This window comes from Leptonychotes weddellii, chromosome 2 (assembly GCF_054177405.1).
Source record: "Leptonychotes weddellii isolate Sample4059 chromosome 2, ASM5417740v2, whole genome shotgun sequence".
In the NCBI taxonomy this organism is placed as follows: domain Eukaryota; kingdom Metazoa; phylum Chordata; class Mammalia; order Carnivora; family Phocidae; genus Leptonychotes; species Leptonychotes weddellii.
Window position 1 is genome coordinate 155,454,804 of NC_138370.1, and position 21,049 is coordinate 155,475,852.

Below are 21,049 nucleotides of genomic sequence, written 5' to 3' on the forward strand. Positions count from 1 at the left end.
AAAATATCAACCATCTTTAAATATTCCAATTCTCCTACAGTGCAGTTTTCCACATCTTTATCACTATTGAATACTCTAAGGAGAAAGTTAACAAAAATCAAAATAGATAAAAATATTTAAATCTTTGGATCCCTTTATTCCATGGCCTTCATAAAAACACAAAATTGGCCGATTTTTTTTTCCACTATAGCTTAAAATATCAAAAAGATTTACTAGTGATTTATAATTAGCAATGAACTCTATTACCGAATCATTTGTGGGCCATGGGCCCAAGGACAAGTGTTAGGATATCTTATAGGTTGCCAAAATAATTTCTAGCATTCTGAATCCTCTTGAAATATAATGGAATGAATCAAGGTATCACGACAAAATTCCAGGCATATCAGGAAGAACAGGTTAATCGATGCCCAGTTTTATTGTCTTAAAAAAGGGGAAGATGTTTATTTGAAAATACAGCTAAGTATATTCTTATCTATGATTATTTACATTCATATACTGAAAATATTTATTATTTGGACAAATCCTGTGATTTGCCATTTGTTATAAAATGAAGTTCTTACAATGAGTATGAGTAATTTATCCTTTTCAGATAATGGAAGAATGTATCAAATCTTCATTTATGTGCCAAACATTAAAAAAAAAGTCAAAATCAAAAATCTCAAGCCTGGAAAGCTATGAAAAAAAGACCCACCACCCACAGCTCTGCTCCTCAGCACATCAACTTCTGCAAGGACACAGTATGTTTGCTGACTTTAAAATGTTTATTCTTTAAAATATTAGTTGCTTTTTATACAGCCATACAAAGTTCTCAGTGTTTCTTTGGCAATGGAATACAATGGAATTTTACTACTATATAAAAAAGTTACCTTTGCCTAAGAAACAGTATTTACTGTGTGTACATAGTTGACTGACAAAATTCCCTACCATCCAGCATCCTAATTAATTGACAAAATAAGCTACCTCAAAAGGGATATTACAGGATTTCCAAAAAGAAAGAAAGAGAGAAAAATATAGACACACGCATGCACGCGCACGCACACACACACACATACACACACAACCTTCTGTGGCTCAAAACACAGTATCACGGCCGTATCTGCAGGCAATTTGCAATAATTGCCAAATACAATTTAGTGATAAGAAAAATCATTTCAGTGATGAAAAAATACTTATAAGTCCCACTGAAGTACTGCTGTAGTTTAACTATACATAAGAAATTACTTAACCTTCTGCTATTCCAAATATATTAAATGCTCATTTTTTAAGATGAGCCTTCTCCCCCCAAAAGTAACTGCATTCTGTCTTTGAAATTAAGCAGAAAAACAAACAAACAAACAAACAAACAAAAACTCAGTGCTGGTGACAAATATACAGCAAATTCACTTCTTCATTCTTCTCAAAGACTGAAACCAATTCTCAGGACCATGAAGAGCTAGAAATTCACCTATTTTCAAAGACTTGTTTGTACACTATGCAGCAACTTTGTTGTCTTTCCTGTATTCAAAATCTGCTAGCTCCCTGCCCCCACGACCTCCTCTGAGTCCACCACGAAATCCTTGAGGGATTGTGAAGGAACCACCTCTGCCACCACCATGCCCTCGGCCACCATGGAAACCAAGACCTCCTCTGCCTCTGTACCCGCCACAGCCATGGTTTGGATGAAGTGGGATTCCAAATGTTTCGGCATTTAATCTTCTTTCTTCAGCCCAGGTTGGTCTCTGTTCTCTATTATCATCACAAGAAATATTATCAAAGAAGGATTTGGTTTTGTCATAATAGCAATTAGGGCCAAGTGGATCTTCTTCATCTGCATTTCCTTCACTGTTTTGGGTATCAACTCCTGAGTCTCCTTTATCTTCACCATTTACAGGCTTCTCCTGCTTCTCAAGTTTATCTTCTTTCAATTTAAGTTCATTATGAAATTCTCTATTTTCTCCTTGTTAAAGTGTGCATTTGCACTTTCAAAGTCAAAGTCTTTCTCAAATTTCATTGGACTATCTCGTCGAATACCAAATCGTCCCCTGCCACCTCGATGACCCCCACGCCCTCTCCTTGGAGCTGAAGGAGCACCTGGAACTATTTGTTTGTTACTATAATTTTTGGGTTGCTCATTTTCTGGTCTTGAACCTTTGTGTACTTCAGCTCGCCTGTGCTCTTGATTCTCTATTGCTTTTTGGCTGGTAGATGGTAAAGGCCTGGTTGATACAGGGCTCCATCTCCCAACAGGTGCTGGAGCAGGTAAGTGAGCAGAGGTGGTCTGTACTGCTTGTTCCATGGTAGGGCTTTTTCTCAAAGGGTCTAACTGAGGGCTTGAACGACCTTGAGATAATTGTGTTTTTAGCAATCTTGCATCTGTGTAAAGGCAGAATCAACTGCAGTACTTTGGGATAGGCTACCATTGTTTGATGTTTCTGTTCCAAACGATGTGAAAGAGCTTCCAGCAACACCGACAGCACCAAACTGCTGCCCGACTCATGAACTTGGACTAAACTGACTGTATGTCCACATCCTGCCAAAAGGTCCATAGGAACCCCCTGACTGGAATGAAGAAGTAGATGAGCCTAGTGAAGACTGAACGATAGCTGGGTCCTGGGGCAAAGAACATTGTGGTTTTGGTGGCTCACAAACAGTGAGGTCTTTAATATCAGTCCCACGGAATATGATGTATTCAAAGACTTCATCTATAGGTGGTATTGGACGATCTGTTGGTCTGTCTTCTGTACCAAAGGACTGAACTTTGGCAAGGGCTACGGTGGAGTTCTCGGTGTCGATGGTGTGGAGGATGCCCTCGTAACTGATCTCCGCCTTGGAGATAAGGCTGATCTTGCTGCCGATGTAAGGGGTGCCCCCGCTCATGGCGCCGCCGCCACTGCCCTCGGGGCCGCTCGCAGAGAGGCCGATCCCACGCCGCTGTCGCCGCTCTGCCAGCCCGCTCGCTCCCACGTGCCTACAGCAGCCGCCTCACACCCAACATGGTGGTGGCGCCCGCTCCGCTACCTTCCCCCAGCCTCCCGCCCTCAAGCCTCATGTGCAACTCTTGATCTCAGGGTTGTGAGTTCAAGCCCCACATTGGGTATAGAGATTAGTTAAAATAAAAAATAAAATAAAATAAATAAAATCTTTACAAAATAAAATAAAGTTACCATGATCATCATAAAGTCAAGAGACATTACTGAGAAAATTCTTAGCCGTTTATATTATTTTCTCAGTTAATTCCCAAACTGGTTGAGGAAAGCTTCTACAGTGTGTCATACCTTGGCAATTCTTCTCTGTGAGAGTCATTCACAGACCTAAAATTTCCCTTTGTGTGACTACAAGGTGCATGGTTGGTTGCATGAAACCACATGTTATGCAGATGTGGGAAAAATATGTTATTAATGGTGTTAGTAAGAAACGTACTTTATTTTTTTTTCATACTTTAGAATTTAAAAACATTTCTTCTATGCAGTTTATTGGGCTTTACAAATATTTCATGAAGCTATATTACCCCTGCTGTCAGAGGGAGGTGATTATGTTGCAAATATTACAATAGTTAGCTATTGAAAGGCTATTCAGATAAGAAAAGAACACTGTAATACACAGCATGTACAGTTAAGAGAATGAGGAATTAAATATAGCCACTTACATTAAAAGGCTATCATAAAAGCCATATTGGCATTAGAGTAATTTGAAATGATATGAAGGAAATCCCTTTTTGTCTGTCCCTCAAGACAACCCAGTGCACAATGGAACCACAAGCACCTATGTGCAGAGTGTCACAGGTGTATTGGAAGAGCCATGCGATTTATCTCTAGCATGATCTAAAAAGTTCACCTTACTCACACCTACCTTGCAAAAGAATCTCAAGTATGTGAAGCCCATTCTGTATAGGAATACCTTATGAAAATAACTTTTGGGGAGGTCTCTTAGGTAGCTTTTTCTGCATACAAACCACTTCAAGTTTTAGTAGCTTATAATGTCGAGCATCCATGAGCTCATGGTTTGTAAGTTGGCTGGGTGTTTTTTCTGGTATGATAACACAGGTTGGATGTTCAGCATTGCTCACGCATGCACCCGCTGTCAACTGCAGGCAGCCTGAGGTCTCTGGCTTGCCTCTTGCATGTGTCTGGGCTTCCGCGGTGACAGCATTGTTTTTCTTCATGTGGTCTCCAGTCTTGGGGATGTCAGCTTACAGTTGTTCCCTTGGCAGCAGCAGGGTTCTCAGGGGCAACAAAAGTAGAGAAATCCTCTTGAGGGCCAGGCTTGGAACCAGCATAGCACCTACCTCATTGCATTGTGCAAGCAGTTCAAGAGGCCTGACCAGATACAACGTCTGGGGGAAAAGGATCTACCTTTTGACTAGAGGAGCTGCAATACTCACACTGTAAAGGTTTGAGTCTATGTAAAGGAAGAATTGATGGCCATTTTAAAAATCTACCCCAGTGGTAGAGTGCACATGTGTCATGATTTTGGCACCCAACCACTTTTATTTATTTATTCTATTTTATTTAATTAATTAATTAATTTATTTATTTATTTATTCATTTTTAAGACTTTATGTACTTATTTGAGAGAGAGAGAGTGAGAGAGAGAGCATGAGCAGGGGTGTGACAGGGCAGAAGGGGAGTGGGGGAGGGATAAGCAGACTTTGCACTGAGCAGGGAGCCTGACCCAGGCTCATCCCAGGACTCTGGGATCATGACCTGAATCAAAGGCAGATGCTTAACCAACTCAGCCACTCAGGAGCCCTGGCACCCAACCACTTTTAATCAGAAGTCCTTTGTTTGGGAAATTTACCACTTTACCAGTACTACTTTCAGGAAAAATAAAAACCAAAACACAGAACTGGAATACTTGCTTTCCCAACTTCCTTTCAACTTACTCTTGTGATAGAGGGATCTGACCCTGTCATGTGACCTAGACTTAATGAATCAGATGCACCTTTGTGAGATTTTAGATTTGGGGAAGGGAAGGCACTATGAACAATTCATTTTCTGGCAAGGGAGTAGAACACAGTAGAGAAACAGGTGACAGCGCTCCCAGTGGTGGCCTCCCATGTGATGCACATGACCTCTGTGTGTGTCATATGCAGTGAGGTCTCTGTGGTGTGTCCCAGGGCAGCACAGGTTCTGGCTGCTCAGCCTCTAAGCTAAATTCCCTGGTCCTCCCAGAGAGCTGGCGAATTACTATTATTAAATGAAGTCCTTAAATTAGCCAGAGCTGCTTCTATGGGTTAAAAACTAAGAGTCTCAATTGGTACAGTAGGGACACAGTAGATTTTCTCATTTTTAAAATGGAAATGATAATATCCGTGGAGAAATGATCTGTTCATAGTCAGTACTTAATAAATGATAACTTCTATTATTTATTGTTTTCTAAACATTCCATGAAACAAAATTCCACATCCTTTCTCAATAACTAGCAGCACCAAACAACACTGGTGAATTTCATTTTACTTTATTCTTAAGGCTCACAATTAATTTCTTTTAGTAGTCCAAATAGTTCAACTATCTGATTTTTACTTTTCCCTTACTTTGCTAAGCAGAAAAAAGCAAATCTGCATGGCATAGAAGAAAGATCTTTGAAAAGGAGAATAGGAGGTGAAGGTCTGAGCTCACACCTATCACATACAAGATATACGTAAGTCTCTTATCTACTTGGCTCCTACTGCATTCATACAGGTGGGAAAGTGACTGCCTTGTTTAACTCAAGGATTATTCTAAGATTCATATGAAACATTATAAGCATAAAGGCTTTGAAACTATAAAGTGCTACGTAAACATAAGAGATTACTTTTTTAAAAAGGAATTTCTCAATCTCCCCACCTGTGGTATAAACAAAAACAAATTTTAAAAATTTTAATATATTTTCAAAATTTATCTCCATTCTGAGCCTCTCTAACATCTGTTTATATGTGTTCTCAATCCAGATTTAATTTAGATTGGTCTTTTCATATTTTGGATTGAAATCCTTGATGGTAAAATTCTGTAAAGTAAATGTTGCTTACACCACTAGAAGAAAGTTTTCTTCCAAGCCTAATTTCAGAAGAAATACCACTTTTCTTTCCAGTGCCTGGCACACTGACCTGAATGAAGTAGGTCATAAATTAATTTAAAGTGATGATGACTACTAATAATAAGACTGAATAATGTAGTAAGTTTGCTATAGAATACAAAACACTTCATATTTCTGGCATACCATATGTTTTTTTAAGTTTATGCTAAGGGCTTTCCCTTTAGAATTTTGCCCTAAATCTTATTCCTAAATTTATATACAGTATGATCCCTTTGTCCCTTTCTCAGAGGATTTGTGCTGACTACTTTATATGTCTTTTTTTTATTTCCAACACTCCAAACTTATTATTTTCTTTTAGATGCTACATGGGGGAAAAATCACCTAAGCAATGAACAAAGGCATTAATAATTATACAAAGCTGACAACAAAAAGAGCAATGGAATTATGTAGTATAACGAAAATTGAATTTAAGAACTAATTACATAAAAGAATACTACCAATTATAAGAAACATGCAAACATACTGTAATGCATAAAACCACAAAAAGGAAATACAGAAACAATGGTAAGCAATTCATCAAAAGTGACACCTTAACTTAAGTAAAGGGCAAGTGAGAATTTAGGTAAATTTCATCTTCTTCCAATTACTTTATTTCAAGTTTAGTTCACTTCTCAAGAATGCTAAATTTTCTGTTTCTTTCTTGTATTTATCTTCTGATAATGATTCAATTTTTTGTGCTAACTCTTTTGTCCATGAAATGTACCAACTTCTTATTATCATTTTAGAAACTGGCCCCCCATTAACCTTAAATGAATCATCAATCAGGTAATACCAATCTCTGCACCAATATTTAAAATCCTTCAGTGGCCTCTCCTTATGAGAATTTCCGGTGCTTATGTGAGCTCTCCTTGCCTACTTTTATCTTCATAATCTATACTATTCAGTTGTCAACTTCACTAACCACAATGACCTTTCTTCTGCTCCCCCTCAAATGCCAAGACCTTACGTGATCTGACTCTTATGTACCTCTCTAACATGATTTCCTTCTGTTCTCTACCATACTCATTATTTTCCAGCCACAGAGACTTCCATTCTGGTTCATGACCACATGAAGACATTTCTCACTTCTCAGGGCCTGAGGCTTATTATTCTCTTGGTCCCTGAAACCCTCTTTCCCCTTATCTCATTGTAGGACCATTGGAGAAACTCCAAGGTTTCTTCTTGAACTCCAAGTCTCAACTCAAGTATCACACACCCAAAGAGCCTTTTCTTTACCACTGTATCTAAATTGCATTTCCTAGCAATCTCTATTATATAACTGATTATTTACTCATAAGTAAAAGTGTCTTGTTTACTTGTTTTACTATCTCCTCTGAGGAAGTAGTAATCTCCTTGCAAGCAGTGAGTATGTTGTGATTATGATTATTACACTCCCAAAACCTGCAGCAGGGCCAGCACAATAAATATTTCTTGAACTAACTAATGAATCTATTGCTATCCTTTGTGAATTAATATTGTTTCTCTTTTACTGAAATCTTATATTTTCTCTAAGATAGTTGACTTATTATATCACCAAACAAAGATTTTTGTAATATGTCTATTTATTTTGATTACCAAAACTCTATAAGTAACCAAGTGGTTTTTTCCTACTTTTAGATGTTAGCTACATAGCATTTATCTTGACATATTTACTGTCTTAATGTGCTGGATATTATTTCTATTTCCCGAGAACCAACTTCATCCCCAAACTCTTCTGTGCTCTCCATTATAGGGTGTGGCAGCCCCAGAACTGTATTTCCCAGAATCACTTGCATGCAGAGTTACAGACTCAAGTCCACTAATGAGAAGAACTTACATGTGAATTATAAGGCGAAAGAGTAGCAAAGGCTAATATTGTTCCTATAATAGCAACAAGCATCTTGTGGTCTTCAGCAGATACCGGACACAGGTTTTCCAGTACTTGTGGTGCTGCATGCAACCCAAATCATCTATGATGGTTTCTGCCATTTCTTGTACTTCTTTATTAGAAACAGTAGCTCCGATTTTGTGCCCTCAAGCTGTCCAATGTATGTGTATATATGTGTTTCTGAATGAATTTTAAAGCTTCTCATTCCTTTTATCAACTCTTTCTCTTTTAAATACCTACAGACTTCTGTATTTTTCTGAGCCAACCAAACTTAGTATGATCCCCTACAAATGAATTTTAAAGTATACTGATTGATTTAGTGACCAAATGTACAGAAAATAGTTGACAATTCTGTGTACTGACATTTTTGTGAGAGGGTATTAAAATACTCCCAATTTTCGGGTGCCTGGGTGGCTCAGTCATCAAGCGTCTGCCTTCGGCTCAGGTCATGATCCCAGGGTCCTGGGATCAAGCCCCGCATCGGGCTCCCTGGTTGGCAGGAAGCCTGCTTCTCCCTCTCCCACTCCCCCTGCTTGTATTTCTGCTTTTGCTATCTCTCTCTCTGTCAAATAAATAAAATCTTTAAAAAAAAAATAAAAATAAAATACTCCCAAATTTCAAAGACTAAATGGATAAAGTATTGAATCTTTGAGATGAGAGGTAGACTAGTGGTGTGCAAAAAAGAAGGAAGGAAGGAAGGAAGGAAGGAAGGAAGGGAATTATAGCTCAAGAGATGAGTGGGAAAATCACAAAGAAGATAAAATGGAGCAGAGCTGACCCTACTTAGCTCATATCATCAAACAAAGTTAATTTCCTTCCTTCAGCCGGAAAGATATCACAGTCCAAATAGATTGCAATCGAAGTTCTCCATATTGTGCAATACCTTGACCTAGAAGAGATAGAATGTGTGATAAAATGGCCAAGTTCAGAGTGCTTGTGAAATAAAATAGGCCTACTCAATAGCCAAGTGGGCCATATGGAGTAAATTTCAGGTTTAAAGGCCATTTTTTGGCGTCATTTTGGTCACTGCAAGTTCTGGTTTGCGTCCAAATATTCATGTAAAGATGGGCCAAAATGACTGATTCAAATAAAAAGCTAACCCATCATAAAGAGTGGATGAAATCTACTCTCATATTTGTGGCTTAAAATTTATATGGTGTGTGAAATGATTTCTTTTAAAATCAAGATCTTTATAACTGACTTACGAGTGTATCTATAATATAAAAGTATATTATTTTATATGTTTGTTTATTTATATACTTAGGTCTATCCTACTAGTGCATATGCTCAATGAAAGCAAGGTATTTCTTGTTTGTTTGTTTGCTTTCCCTCTGCTATTTCACAATCATCTAGAAAAGTGCCAGTATTTGTTGACTAAATGAAGAAATGAATTAGAGAATATAACTGCTTAAAATATGACTAAGGGTTAGTAGAAGTATTAAAATATTCAACTCTATAGGCTAAGTGTCTTCGTATGGATTTATTACCTTCAGCAGTTGTCAAACTTTGGTCTCAAGACCCTTTACACTAATAAAAATTATTGAAAAAATGCAAGTGACTTTAACTCATGTAGGGCATAATGCTGTATTAGAAATTACCACTAAAATTTTAAATATATATTAATTTATGTTAAAATAACAATAATAAACTTATTACATTAAATACAAATAGCAAAGTTTTAGAAAAATAGCTATTTTTCAAAATTAAAAAATTAGCGAGAAAAACATTGTTTTACAACTTTGCAAAATTCTTTGACATCTGATTCAATGCAAAGCAGTGGAATTCTCTTATCTGTGTCTGCTTTTGATGTATTACAATATGTTGTTTTCATTAAAGTATGTGGAGAAAACTCAGGTTCATACAAAGAGTTGGAAAAGAAACGGGTGTTTTAATTGCCTTTCAGAAAAGATATTCATCTTTTATACTATATCAAAACTCGTGAAATGCTGACTTCTTTAAAGTTCATTTGCAATATGGAATCTGAAACAATGTAAATAAACTTTTCATACTCTGTTATATTGAAATCCCATGGACTTACCAAGCACTGTGAAAGTATGTTTTTACCCTTGCATGATTTTGTGATATTATGCACTGGTCATTTAGAAGGCATTGGTTCAATGAGTGATTAAAATACTATAAATGATTATACATTTAATTTTATAATATAAAAATTTTATTTATAAATACCACCTCCCATCTCATCAGAAATGTTCTTAAGAATGGAGAAGTTGTCAAACTCATAGAGGTGTTCAAGTTTTCCAAAATTCTAATTTTCATTCTGAACATTCACATTTTAGTATTGGCAAATCCACTTACAGTCATTTGACATGAAGGGACAGACTCACATCATTTAATTTTGAGAAAATGTTTGTCAAATACCCAATTCTAAATAAAATAATCTGTCAGTCATTCTTTCAAATACAAATGATATTCCATGAAAATAACAACAAGCACCTACTGCTTCAGCTACAATTCAAATGATTGCCATTGATTTTCAATGATTGCCTGGGGATAATTGTCATACTTTGGTATGCAACAGAAATGTTTTATGCAAATTTTCCATTTTGTCACACCAAATATTACAAAGATTTAATAAAACTAACAGTTGTTACTGCTTCATCGTGCTTTCTCCTGAGTGTGGAACTGAAAAATACAACAGTAACTAGTACAGTTGGTGCCACTGCCTTGATTGATGCTAAGGTGCCAGAGGTTTTACCCCTGGTTGATTTTTACATTATGGCAAAATTATCAATAGAGGAGGGGAAATACAAATAATGTTTTAGTATCATTATGATCCAGTAGACCTCATGAAAGGGTTTCAGGGACCCCTTTACAAACATTCTAACATGGAAGTAGCAATCTGAATTAATTTGCTGGGCTGCCATAACAAAATACCACAGACTGGATGGCTAAAACAACAGAAATTTCTTGGCTCACAGTTCTGAAAGCCAGAAGTCCAAGATCAAGGTATCAGCAGGTTTGGTTTCAGCTGAAGCCTCTCTCTTTGGCAGGCAGATGGTTGCCTTCTTTCTGTGTCCTCACATGACCTTTTCCCTATGTGTAGACATCATAGGTATCTCACCTATGTCCCAATCTCCTCTTTTCGTAAGGACACCAATCTGATTGGGTTCAGGCCAACCCATATGACGTCCCTTAACCTCTTCAAAGGCCTATCTCCACACACAGTCACATTCTGAAGTATTGGGGTTTAGAACTTTAGCATTTGAGTTTTGGGGGACACAATTTAGTATGTAACAATGTTCTTATCACTTCAGTATCACCCAGATTTAAAATGTTCTGGAATACTTTCATTCAGAAATCTCTATCTCTATCTATATATGTATCCATATATGCTGATTTATTTAAAATAATTCTACAAAGACCCTATAGATAACATGTCCTTTAAAGTAGAATATTAAAAATATAATAATAAAGTAGAATCTTATATAAATGTTATTCATCTTGGTCATTCCCTTTTAATTTTATTATTTATTTATTTATTTATTTATTTATTTATTTTGGGGATGATAGTTCTATTTCTTTCTTTCTTTCTTTTTTTTTTTTTAACACCCAGTGCTCCATACCTTCAACTTTTTTTTTTTTTAAAGATTTTATTTATTTATTTGAGAGAGAGAGAATGAGAGACAGAGAGCATGAGAGGGAGGAGGGTCAGAGGGAGAAGCAGAGTCCCTGCCGAGCAGGGAGCCCGATGTGGGACTCGATCCCGGGACTCCAGGATCATGACCTGAGCTGAAGGCAGTCGCTTAACCAACTGAGCCGCCCAGGCGCCCCTACCTTCAACTTTCTAATAAAAACTTTGATGACTCTCTTAGTAATTTTAGGGTATTTTACAAATGTATTTAAGTGTATAGAGATTCTCTATAGGATACTAGATATCTTATAAACTTTTAAATCCCCTTTGAAAGTGTAGCCAGAATCTCAGCCACTAAGATCAATGGCTGTTTAGGGTTTCCTGAAATCTGCTTTCCAAGATGTGGGGAGGGGAGTGGGTGAAGGTTGTAAAAAGTTTAAGAAGCCTGCTTTTTTAGTCTTCAGGTAAATCTCTAAGAATGACTTTTCATCTTAGTCTAGTTTATTGGGTCAAGAGCATAAAGATGTAGATTCTTATGTCATTTGCGTAAATCTTACATTTATCCGTGTTAATTAACATTCACTTTATATCTGTGGAGCTATCAAAAACTTGAAATTACCCAAATATAATTTTTATAAATAATACCTCTTTAAAATCAGTTTCTGATTTCTGTCTCATGATCAGGAATTTTATCTCATGATCATTCTAAGACAGTCTAATCTCTTCAGAAAACTTTCAGATGATATTTGAGGAACAAGCTTTTTAGGTTATTACTTTATTTTTATTTCTCTAACAAAAAAATTTTTAACAGATTCATAATATTTCAACCTACTAATCTGCAAAATTTAAATAAATTAATGAATATATATGCATACATAAATATCAAACAAACTTTAAATCATTTTTCAATAAGCTACTCACAAATTAGCCAACATAAAATAAGAGGTTGGGTAATATATGGAAGCCTTAATTTATTGCTTGTTTTTACATCAGTGGGTGGGCTTAAGTATGCATATTTGTTCATCAATATGGGTTTTTTTCTGCATACAAAATTAATAATTCATTTAATTATTATTCAATTTTGAGAATAAAACTTTGTTAAATCACAGACTTGTCCAGTATTTTATAATCTTAGTCTACAAAATAATTTTAATTGCCCTTGGTCTCAAAGGCCAGGTCATCAAATAAACCAGTAATTCCTTAATTTCATTTCCCATATCTTTGTGTATTTTGTAAGAACATTTTTTTTCTCTAAAGATAGGGACAATTTCACTTTTCTCTTATATTAAACTTGTGTCATGTGTAGCTTTTTCTCCTATCCCCTATTTTATTTACTCTCCAATTTTTATCAGCAGTTTTATTAATATTAACATTCTCTTCCACCCCAAAAACAAGATTGACAAAAGGACTTTCCTAATTCATTGCATGGCTGGTTACCTGTGTACATCATAAACATTTAATTTTAAAATAGAACACTGTGAATGGAAAGACATACTATGTTCATGAAGCAGAAGAATAAATAATGTTAAAATGGCCATACTACTCAAAGTCATCCACAGAGTCAATGCAACCCCTATCAAAATACTAAAGACAGTATTCATAGAAATAGAAGAAACAATCCTATAATTTGTGTGAACCACAAAAGACCCAGAATAGCCAAAGCAATTCCGAGAAAAAAGAACAAAGTGAGACATATCACACTTCCTGATTTCAAACTATACTACAAAGTCATAGTAATAGAAACAGAATGATAATGATACAAAAAAAGACACATAGACAAATGAAACAGAATAGCAAGCCCAGAACTAAATCCTGGCATTTATGATGAACTAATATTCAACAAGGGAGCCAAGAACCCAGTGGAAGAAAGGTAGTATCTTAAAAAAGAAAAAAAGGTGCTGGGAAAACTCGAGAAACACATGCAGAGCAAAGAATTCAGACACCTATCTCATACCACTCACAAAAATTAACTCAAATGAATCAAAATGATTTAAACATAACACCTGATACCATGAAACTCCTAGAAGAAAACTAGGGAAGAAATTCATTGATATTGGTCTTGGCAATGATTTTTTTAGATATGATATCAAAAACCACAATTAACAAAAGCAAAAGTCAACAAATGGAACTATATCTAACTCAAAAGCACAGCAAAACAAACAACAAAATGAAGAGAGCCAACAGAATGGGAGATAAATTTTGCAAACCATATATCTGATAAAGGGTTAATATCCAAAATATACAAAGAACCAATATTACTTGGTAACAACAACAACAACAACAAAAGCATTCCAACTAAAAAACAGGAAGAACCAAATGGGTATTTTTCCAAACAGGATATCAAAATGGCCAACAGGTACATAAAAGGTGCTAGACATCACTAGTAATCAGGGAAATGAAAATCAAAACCACAATGAGATATCACCTCACAACTTTTAGAAGACAAGAGATAGCAGTTGCTGGTGAGGATGTGCTGAAAGGGAACCCTTATATACTGTGATGGGAATATAAATTAGTCAAACCACTATGGATAACAATATGGAGGTTCCTCAAGAAATTGAAAATAGATCTACCATACAATCTGGCAATTCCACTCCTGGTAATATATACAAAGGAAATGAAAAGAGGATTTTGATGGGTGATATGCACATTCATGTTTATCACGGTATTATTCACAATAGCCAAGATATGGAAACAACCCAAATGCTCATCAGTAGATGAATGGATAAAAAAGATGTGCTATATATACACAATGAAATATTATTCAGCCATGAGAAAGGAAGATATCCTCCTATTTGCAACAATATGGATGGACCTTGAACACATGCTATGTTAGAAAAGTCATAGAAAGGCAAGTACTATACAATATTACTTTTATGTGGGATCTAAAAAAACCAAAACAAAACAAAAGGTCAAACCTCTAAAAAATACCAGAGAATAAAGCCAGAAGATAAAATGGTAGTTACCAAGGCATGGGGAGACAAGAGGCAAGACTGATGGTGTTTAGGGACAAAAACTTATAACACGTGGTAAAAAAAAGCCATACAGATCTAATGCACAGTATAATGAAAGTAGTAAATAATTCTACATTATTGTGGTATAATATAAATATTGCTCCAATAGCAATCATATTACAATACACAAATGTATCAAGGTAATACAAGGTATACCTTAAATTTACAAACTGTAGCACGTGAAACTTATTAAATAAAAAAAAAATTAAAAGCCTAGTAACTATTTCTCCACTTATTCTGGAATTAGGCTTTAATACATTTTTAGCTTCTGAGATTGTAGTGTGAATTTATTTGTAACCCAAATACTTACACATCCATAACAATGTCACCACATCATATATGAAATATGTAAGTCATATAAAGTCAATATATTCAAATTAGCTCATTTGTGAAATGTGTATAAAAGAATATATATATATATATGGAATATATATGGAGTGTATATATATATATATATGGAATATATATGGAATATATATATATATAGATGTTATCTAGTCTAAATCTTCACTTACTAATTAAAATTCAAGTTAAAAATTGTGGTTTACTTTTAAACTCAGGAGACCAGTTCTCTATCTACATAAATGCAAAATATTTAACCCAAACAGGAGTTCCTTTACCATAGCAGCCATTCTTAATTTCCATTGATTCAGAAATCCTTTCTTCAATGCACGGGAACTAGTTTTGATTACTCTCTGAATGCAGTATGGTGATGGCTCAGGCACAGATGTTTCAGTTTATGAAGAAATCACATAACTATAAACATCTTAAACCAACAATATTTACTTTAAAAAAATTATGTAAATGTCCCATACAGTGCAAATGCTGTATTTATACATGGAAATGTATATATACATGTCAATGTTGATCTATTCCCAACCATCTTGTTGCAATTAATTATGAAAGTGAAGCATCACTTTGGCAATTAATAATTTCCATTTACGATATGCAATTGCAGCTCTTTTCCCTCAGATGATCTTCCTGTGCAAATTGTTGCCATAGTAAGTGCACTGGATTCACCTTTTTGATGACAGAGACTATAGAAATCCAAATAACAGAATACTTGTGTTCAATAAGTGTGATGTTTTAGGGGGTCTATAGATACTGGTAGTTTTAGTCCCAAGGGAATTTATTGCTTTGGTGACTTTAGCAAAAAGTCTTTGTACTCAGTCTTTCAAGTTTATCAACTTGCTTTTTGTTGATAAACTGAAAGTATGGTCACATTTTCAGGGATGGGCTTGGGTTAACTAAATTTATGAGACTGATGTATACAATACTGAAATGTCACATGTTTAATTTTCTTTTTTTTAATTATTATTATGTTATGTTAATCACCATACATTACATCATTAGTTTTTGATGTAGTGTTCCATGACTCATTGTTTGCGTATAATAAAAAGTATAATTATCCCACAAACTGAAATATTCATATTGGCATAGTATGTATAAGACCAAAGACATATTCTTTTTTTTTTTTTTAAGATTTTTTATTTATTTATTTGACAGAGAGAGAGAGCACAAGCAGGGGGAGCAGCAGAGGGAGAGAGAGAAGCAGGCTCCCCGCTGAGCAAGGAGCCTGATGTGGGCCTTGATCCCAGGACTCTGGGATCATGACCTGAGCCAAAGGCAGACGCTTAACTGACTGAGCCGCCCAGGCGCCCCCAAAGACATATTCTAGACATGTGTTGAGAATCATCAAATATTTTGAATATCTTTGAAAGCTTTGGGCCTGTTCCTACAAAAACCAAACATATGCACATAAATGCGGTGTTGTGTTTACGAATTTGGGGGGATGTGTTTTTGTCAACCACACCTTCAATTGCTTTTACCAAATGGCTTCTCTTTTTGGAGTAACATTGACTTATACAAATTGATCAGGAAAGTTCAAATAAGTGAAAAATTTAATTTAAAAGATCTGGGTAGGGACTTGTGGGTTGCTTAGTTGGTTGAGTGTCTGCCTTGGGCTCCGGTCATGATCCCAGAGTCCTGGGATCAAGTCCCACATTGGGATCCTTGCTCAGTGGGGAGCCTGCTTCTCCCTCTGCCTACTACTTCCCTTACTCGTGCTCTCTCTCTGACAAATAAGTAAATAAAATATTTTTAAAAAACAGAAGAGCTGGGTAAATCTCCCTCCTGGTAGAGAATCCTGTTAAGTTATATATGTATTTAGATCATGCAAGACCTGGAACGTTCAGTCCAAGACATAGTTTGACCACAATCATTAAGTCTGGCAAATGGGAGAGGATTGAAATTTCTGTCACCGAAGAAAGCAAAGTCTTGGGAGTCAATATACTCACAGTATTAAGGGGTTCATAGGAAAAATTATTATATTGGTGTTTCCATGTGTTATATATTTTTATTCTGTAGTAGACTGACAATGTTGAATTTTACTTGAACTTTGTGCCGCTGGAAAATAGCAATGATTAAGAAATTCTCCCAACCTTCTTACTTTGAAGAAACACCCTTCTACATATGACTTGGATAAGACTCACACATGTTTCCCTGGTTTATCTATAACAAGACCAGACAGATTCTCCAAATTCCCATTATTTGTCTCATACATAATTAGCTGAACTGCTTGTTCCTACTAATCAGTCAGAACAAAATGCATGTTAGCCAAACTTTAATTAAATATATTTATTTCCACCAGGTTCCTGAACTTTGATGAAACTTCAACCTGCATACCACCCCTCCTTAACCACCATCCTGACAATAGGTGGGCCTCAGGATAAAACATTCTCTAATCTAGTATCTGATCACTTCATCTCTTCATTCTCTTGCCACACTCAGTTCCTTCTAGCCTTGCTTACTCCTTGCAAAAGAAAAACTCTTTTTGGTACTGAGTAGTTCCTATATCATGGCAGTATATTAAACATCTCTGCTTTCTACCAAATAGAATATCAGACAACATTCAGTGATATTCTGGTGTTGATATTTGTCAAATATCAATTCATATAATCAAATGTTTTCATTTCCTAGCCATAGTAGATATTTAAACTTCCATTACAGAAGTATAATTCCGGTTGCTTGATTCCTTAAAAAATAACATTTTTAAAAAAATTACATTTATGGAGTTTCAGGAAATGAATACCACAATTTTATATGTGAAAATATAGCAATAAGAGTAGAAAAAATAAAAATCAATAGAATAAAAAGAGAAAGAATTGAAAAGATGAGATCAAATTTTGAAAGTTCATAATAACGGATATATAAATAGAAGAGATAATAGAATTGTATCTGAACAAATTATCAAGGTAAACATAATTTATTTAATACAGCATGTGTCTGTACCTCATAATTTGACATAAATCAAACCACAATGTGGAAAGTTATTGAAATCCTCAATGAACACAATGTTCATTATAAATATCCAACAAAAATGGAGTGTGTAAAACAGGAGATATGATTAGGTACAACAAAAGAAATTCATTAAAAAGAGAAAAAAAAGCCGCTTTTCTTCCTATATGAGACTTTGTGACTACCAATTATTAATCAAAATAATTTCCAACTTCTAATATATTTTAATTCAGTACATTAAAATCGGAAGAGATGGCCTGTCTTATACAAACTTTGTGCAGGAACATTTCCATCTCTTTTATTTTATTAAACTTCTATCTGCATAAACAAGACATAAATCATTCTAATAATAAATTCTGATCAAACAAATAAGCAAAGCAAATCAATATAGTTGGAGGAAAAAAAATATATCCTATCATGAGGGATACAAGTGGAAAAAACTTTTAATTTTCTCATGAAACAATTGATAAACAGCATAAATTTCAGTGTGTTTAATGGCTAATTTCACAGAAATGGGGTAGGGAATAAAATATTCCTTCTGCAATAGGCATCAACCACTAGTTTGAGGGGAGGGGTTCTTAATTGACATTTAATTCATATACCATGATCTCTATCCAATTTCAGAGCTTTTCATCACTACAAAGAAATCTTATACCCATTTGTAGTCACTCCCTATTCCCTCCATCCCCTAATCTTTCTCAGCTTTCTATTTCTATGCATTTGTATATTCTGAATATTTCATATACATGAAATTTAAAAATTTGTGGCCTTTCATGTCTGACTTCTTTCACTTAGCATAATGTCTTCAAAGTTTATGCAAGTTATAGTATGCAACAATACTTCATCCCTTTTTTGTAGCCAGATAATACTCCATTATATGAATGTATCATGTTTTGTTTATGGATTCACCAATTGATAGACATTTGGTTTATTTCTGCTTTTTAGCTATTCTGAATATATTATGGATATTTATATACAAGGTTATTGGTGAATATGTGTTTCCAATTCTCTTGAGTATATTTCTAGGAGTGGAATTGCTGGGTAATATGGTAACCCATGTTTAATATTTACAAAGAACTGTCAACATATTTTACAAAAATGCCATGCCATTTTTATTTTCTCTAGCAATGTATGAAGATTCCAGTATTTCTAAATCCTTGCCAACATTTGTTTTTGTCCATTCTTTTGATTTTAGCCATCCTAGTGGGTATGAAGTGACATATCATTGTACTTTTGATTATCTTTTCCCTAATGACTAAGGATGTAAAGTATCTTTTCATTTGCTTAGTGGCTGTGTGTTTATTTTCCTTGGGGAAATATCTATTCATATTTGTTGTCCATTTTTTTTAAATTGGGGGGTTTGGTTTTTGTTGTTTTTAGGAACTTTTTATATATTTTGAATTCTAAATCTTTATTAGATATGTGATTTACAAATATTTTCTATCCTTATATAGATTCTTTTCACTTTCTAGATAGTGTCCTTTGATGCACAAAAGTTTTTAATCTTTATGAAGTTCAATCTATCTTTTGTTGTTCATGCTTTTGGTATCATATCTAAGAATCATTTGCCAAATCCAAAGTCATGAGGATTTACTCTTGTTTTCTTCTAAGAATTGTATACTTTCAGCTCTTATATTTAGGTACTTGATCCTCTTTCAGATGTTTTTTCGTATATAGTGTGGGGTAGGGATACAAATTTATTCTTTTGCATATGGATACCTAGTTGTACCAGCATCATTATTTAAAAGAGATTGTACCTTCTGCCTTTGAATAATCTTAGCATTTTTTTTTCAAAAATCATGTGCCTAGAAGATCAATTGCCTATGAATTCTATGATCTATATGTTTATCCTATGCCAGTACCACAATGTCTTGATTACTATAGCTTTGTAGTAACTTTTTGAGATTGGACAGCATAATTACTACAAGTTTGTTTTTTTCAAGCTGTTTTTACTATTTTGAGTTCAACTCCCATATTAATTTTAGGTAGTATAATCTACCCAATTTCTGCTAGGAAAAGATAACTAGGATATTTGGTAGGGATTGCATTGAGTCTGTAGATGAATTAGTGAAGTATTGCCATCTTAACAATATTAAATCTTAAATCTTCCAATATTAAATCTTCCAATCCATAAAAAGGAAAAATATTTCTATTTATTTAAGTCTTCATTAATATCTTAAAATGATGTTTAGTAGTTTCAGTGCACAAGTGTTACACTCCTTTTTAAAAATTTATTCCTGCCACCAGGAGAGATCACAACCAACATCAAGAAATACAAACAATTGTAAGAACATATTATGAGCAACTATATTCCAACAAATTAGGAAATCTGGAAGAAATTGATACATTCCTAGAGATGTATAAACTATCAAAACTGAAACAGGAAGACAGAAAACCTAAACAGACCCATAACCAGCAAGGAAATTGAAGCAGTAATCAAAAATTTCCCAACAAACAAGAGTCCAGAGCTGGATGGCTTCCCAGGGAAATTCTACCAAACATTTAAACAGAATTAATACCTATTCTTCTGAAGCTGTTTCAAAAAATAGAAATGGAAAGAAAACTTCCAAACTCTTTCTATGAGGCCAGCATTACCTTGATCCTAAAACCAGATGGAAAAACATTCTATGCTCATGGAAAGGAAGAACAAATATAGTTAAAATATTTATGCTACCTAGAACAATCTATACATTCAATGTAATTCCAATCAGAATACCATCAACTTTTTCACAGAGCTGGAACAAATAATCCTAAAATTTGTATGGAACCAGAAAAGACCCCAAATAGCCAAAGGAATGTTGAAAAAGAAAACCAAAGCTGGTTGGCATCACAATCCTGTACTTCAAGCTCTATTACAAAGCTGTAATTATCAAGACAATATGGTACTGTCACAAAGACAGACACATAGATCAATGGAAGAGAATAGAGAGCCCAGAAATGGACCCTCAAATCTACAGTCAACTAATCTTTGACAAAGCAGGAAAGAATATCCAATGGAAAAAAGACAGTCTCTTCAACAAATGGTGTTGGGAAAATTGGACAGCCACATGCAGAAGAATGAAATTGGACCATTTCTTTATACCATACACAAAAATAGACTCAAAATGGATGAAAGACCTAAATGTGAGACAGGAATCCATCAAAATCCTTGAGGAGAACACAGGCAGCAACCTCTCTGACCTCGGCCACAGCAACTTGTTGCTAAACAAGTCTTCAAAGGCATGGGAAACAAGGGCAAAAATGAAC

General features: G+C 34.9%; 1 pseudogene; it reads right to left on the minus strand.

Moving 5' to 3' along the window:
• Nucleotides 1-1,198: 1,198 nt before the first annotated feature.
• On the minus strand, nt 1,199-2,878 carry LOC102735710 (protein LSM14 homolog A pseudogene; annotated as a pseudogene).
• Nucleotides 2,879-21,049: the final 18,171 nt, after the last annotated feature.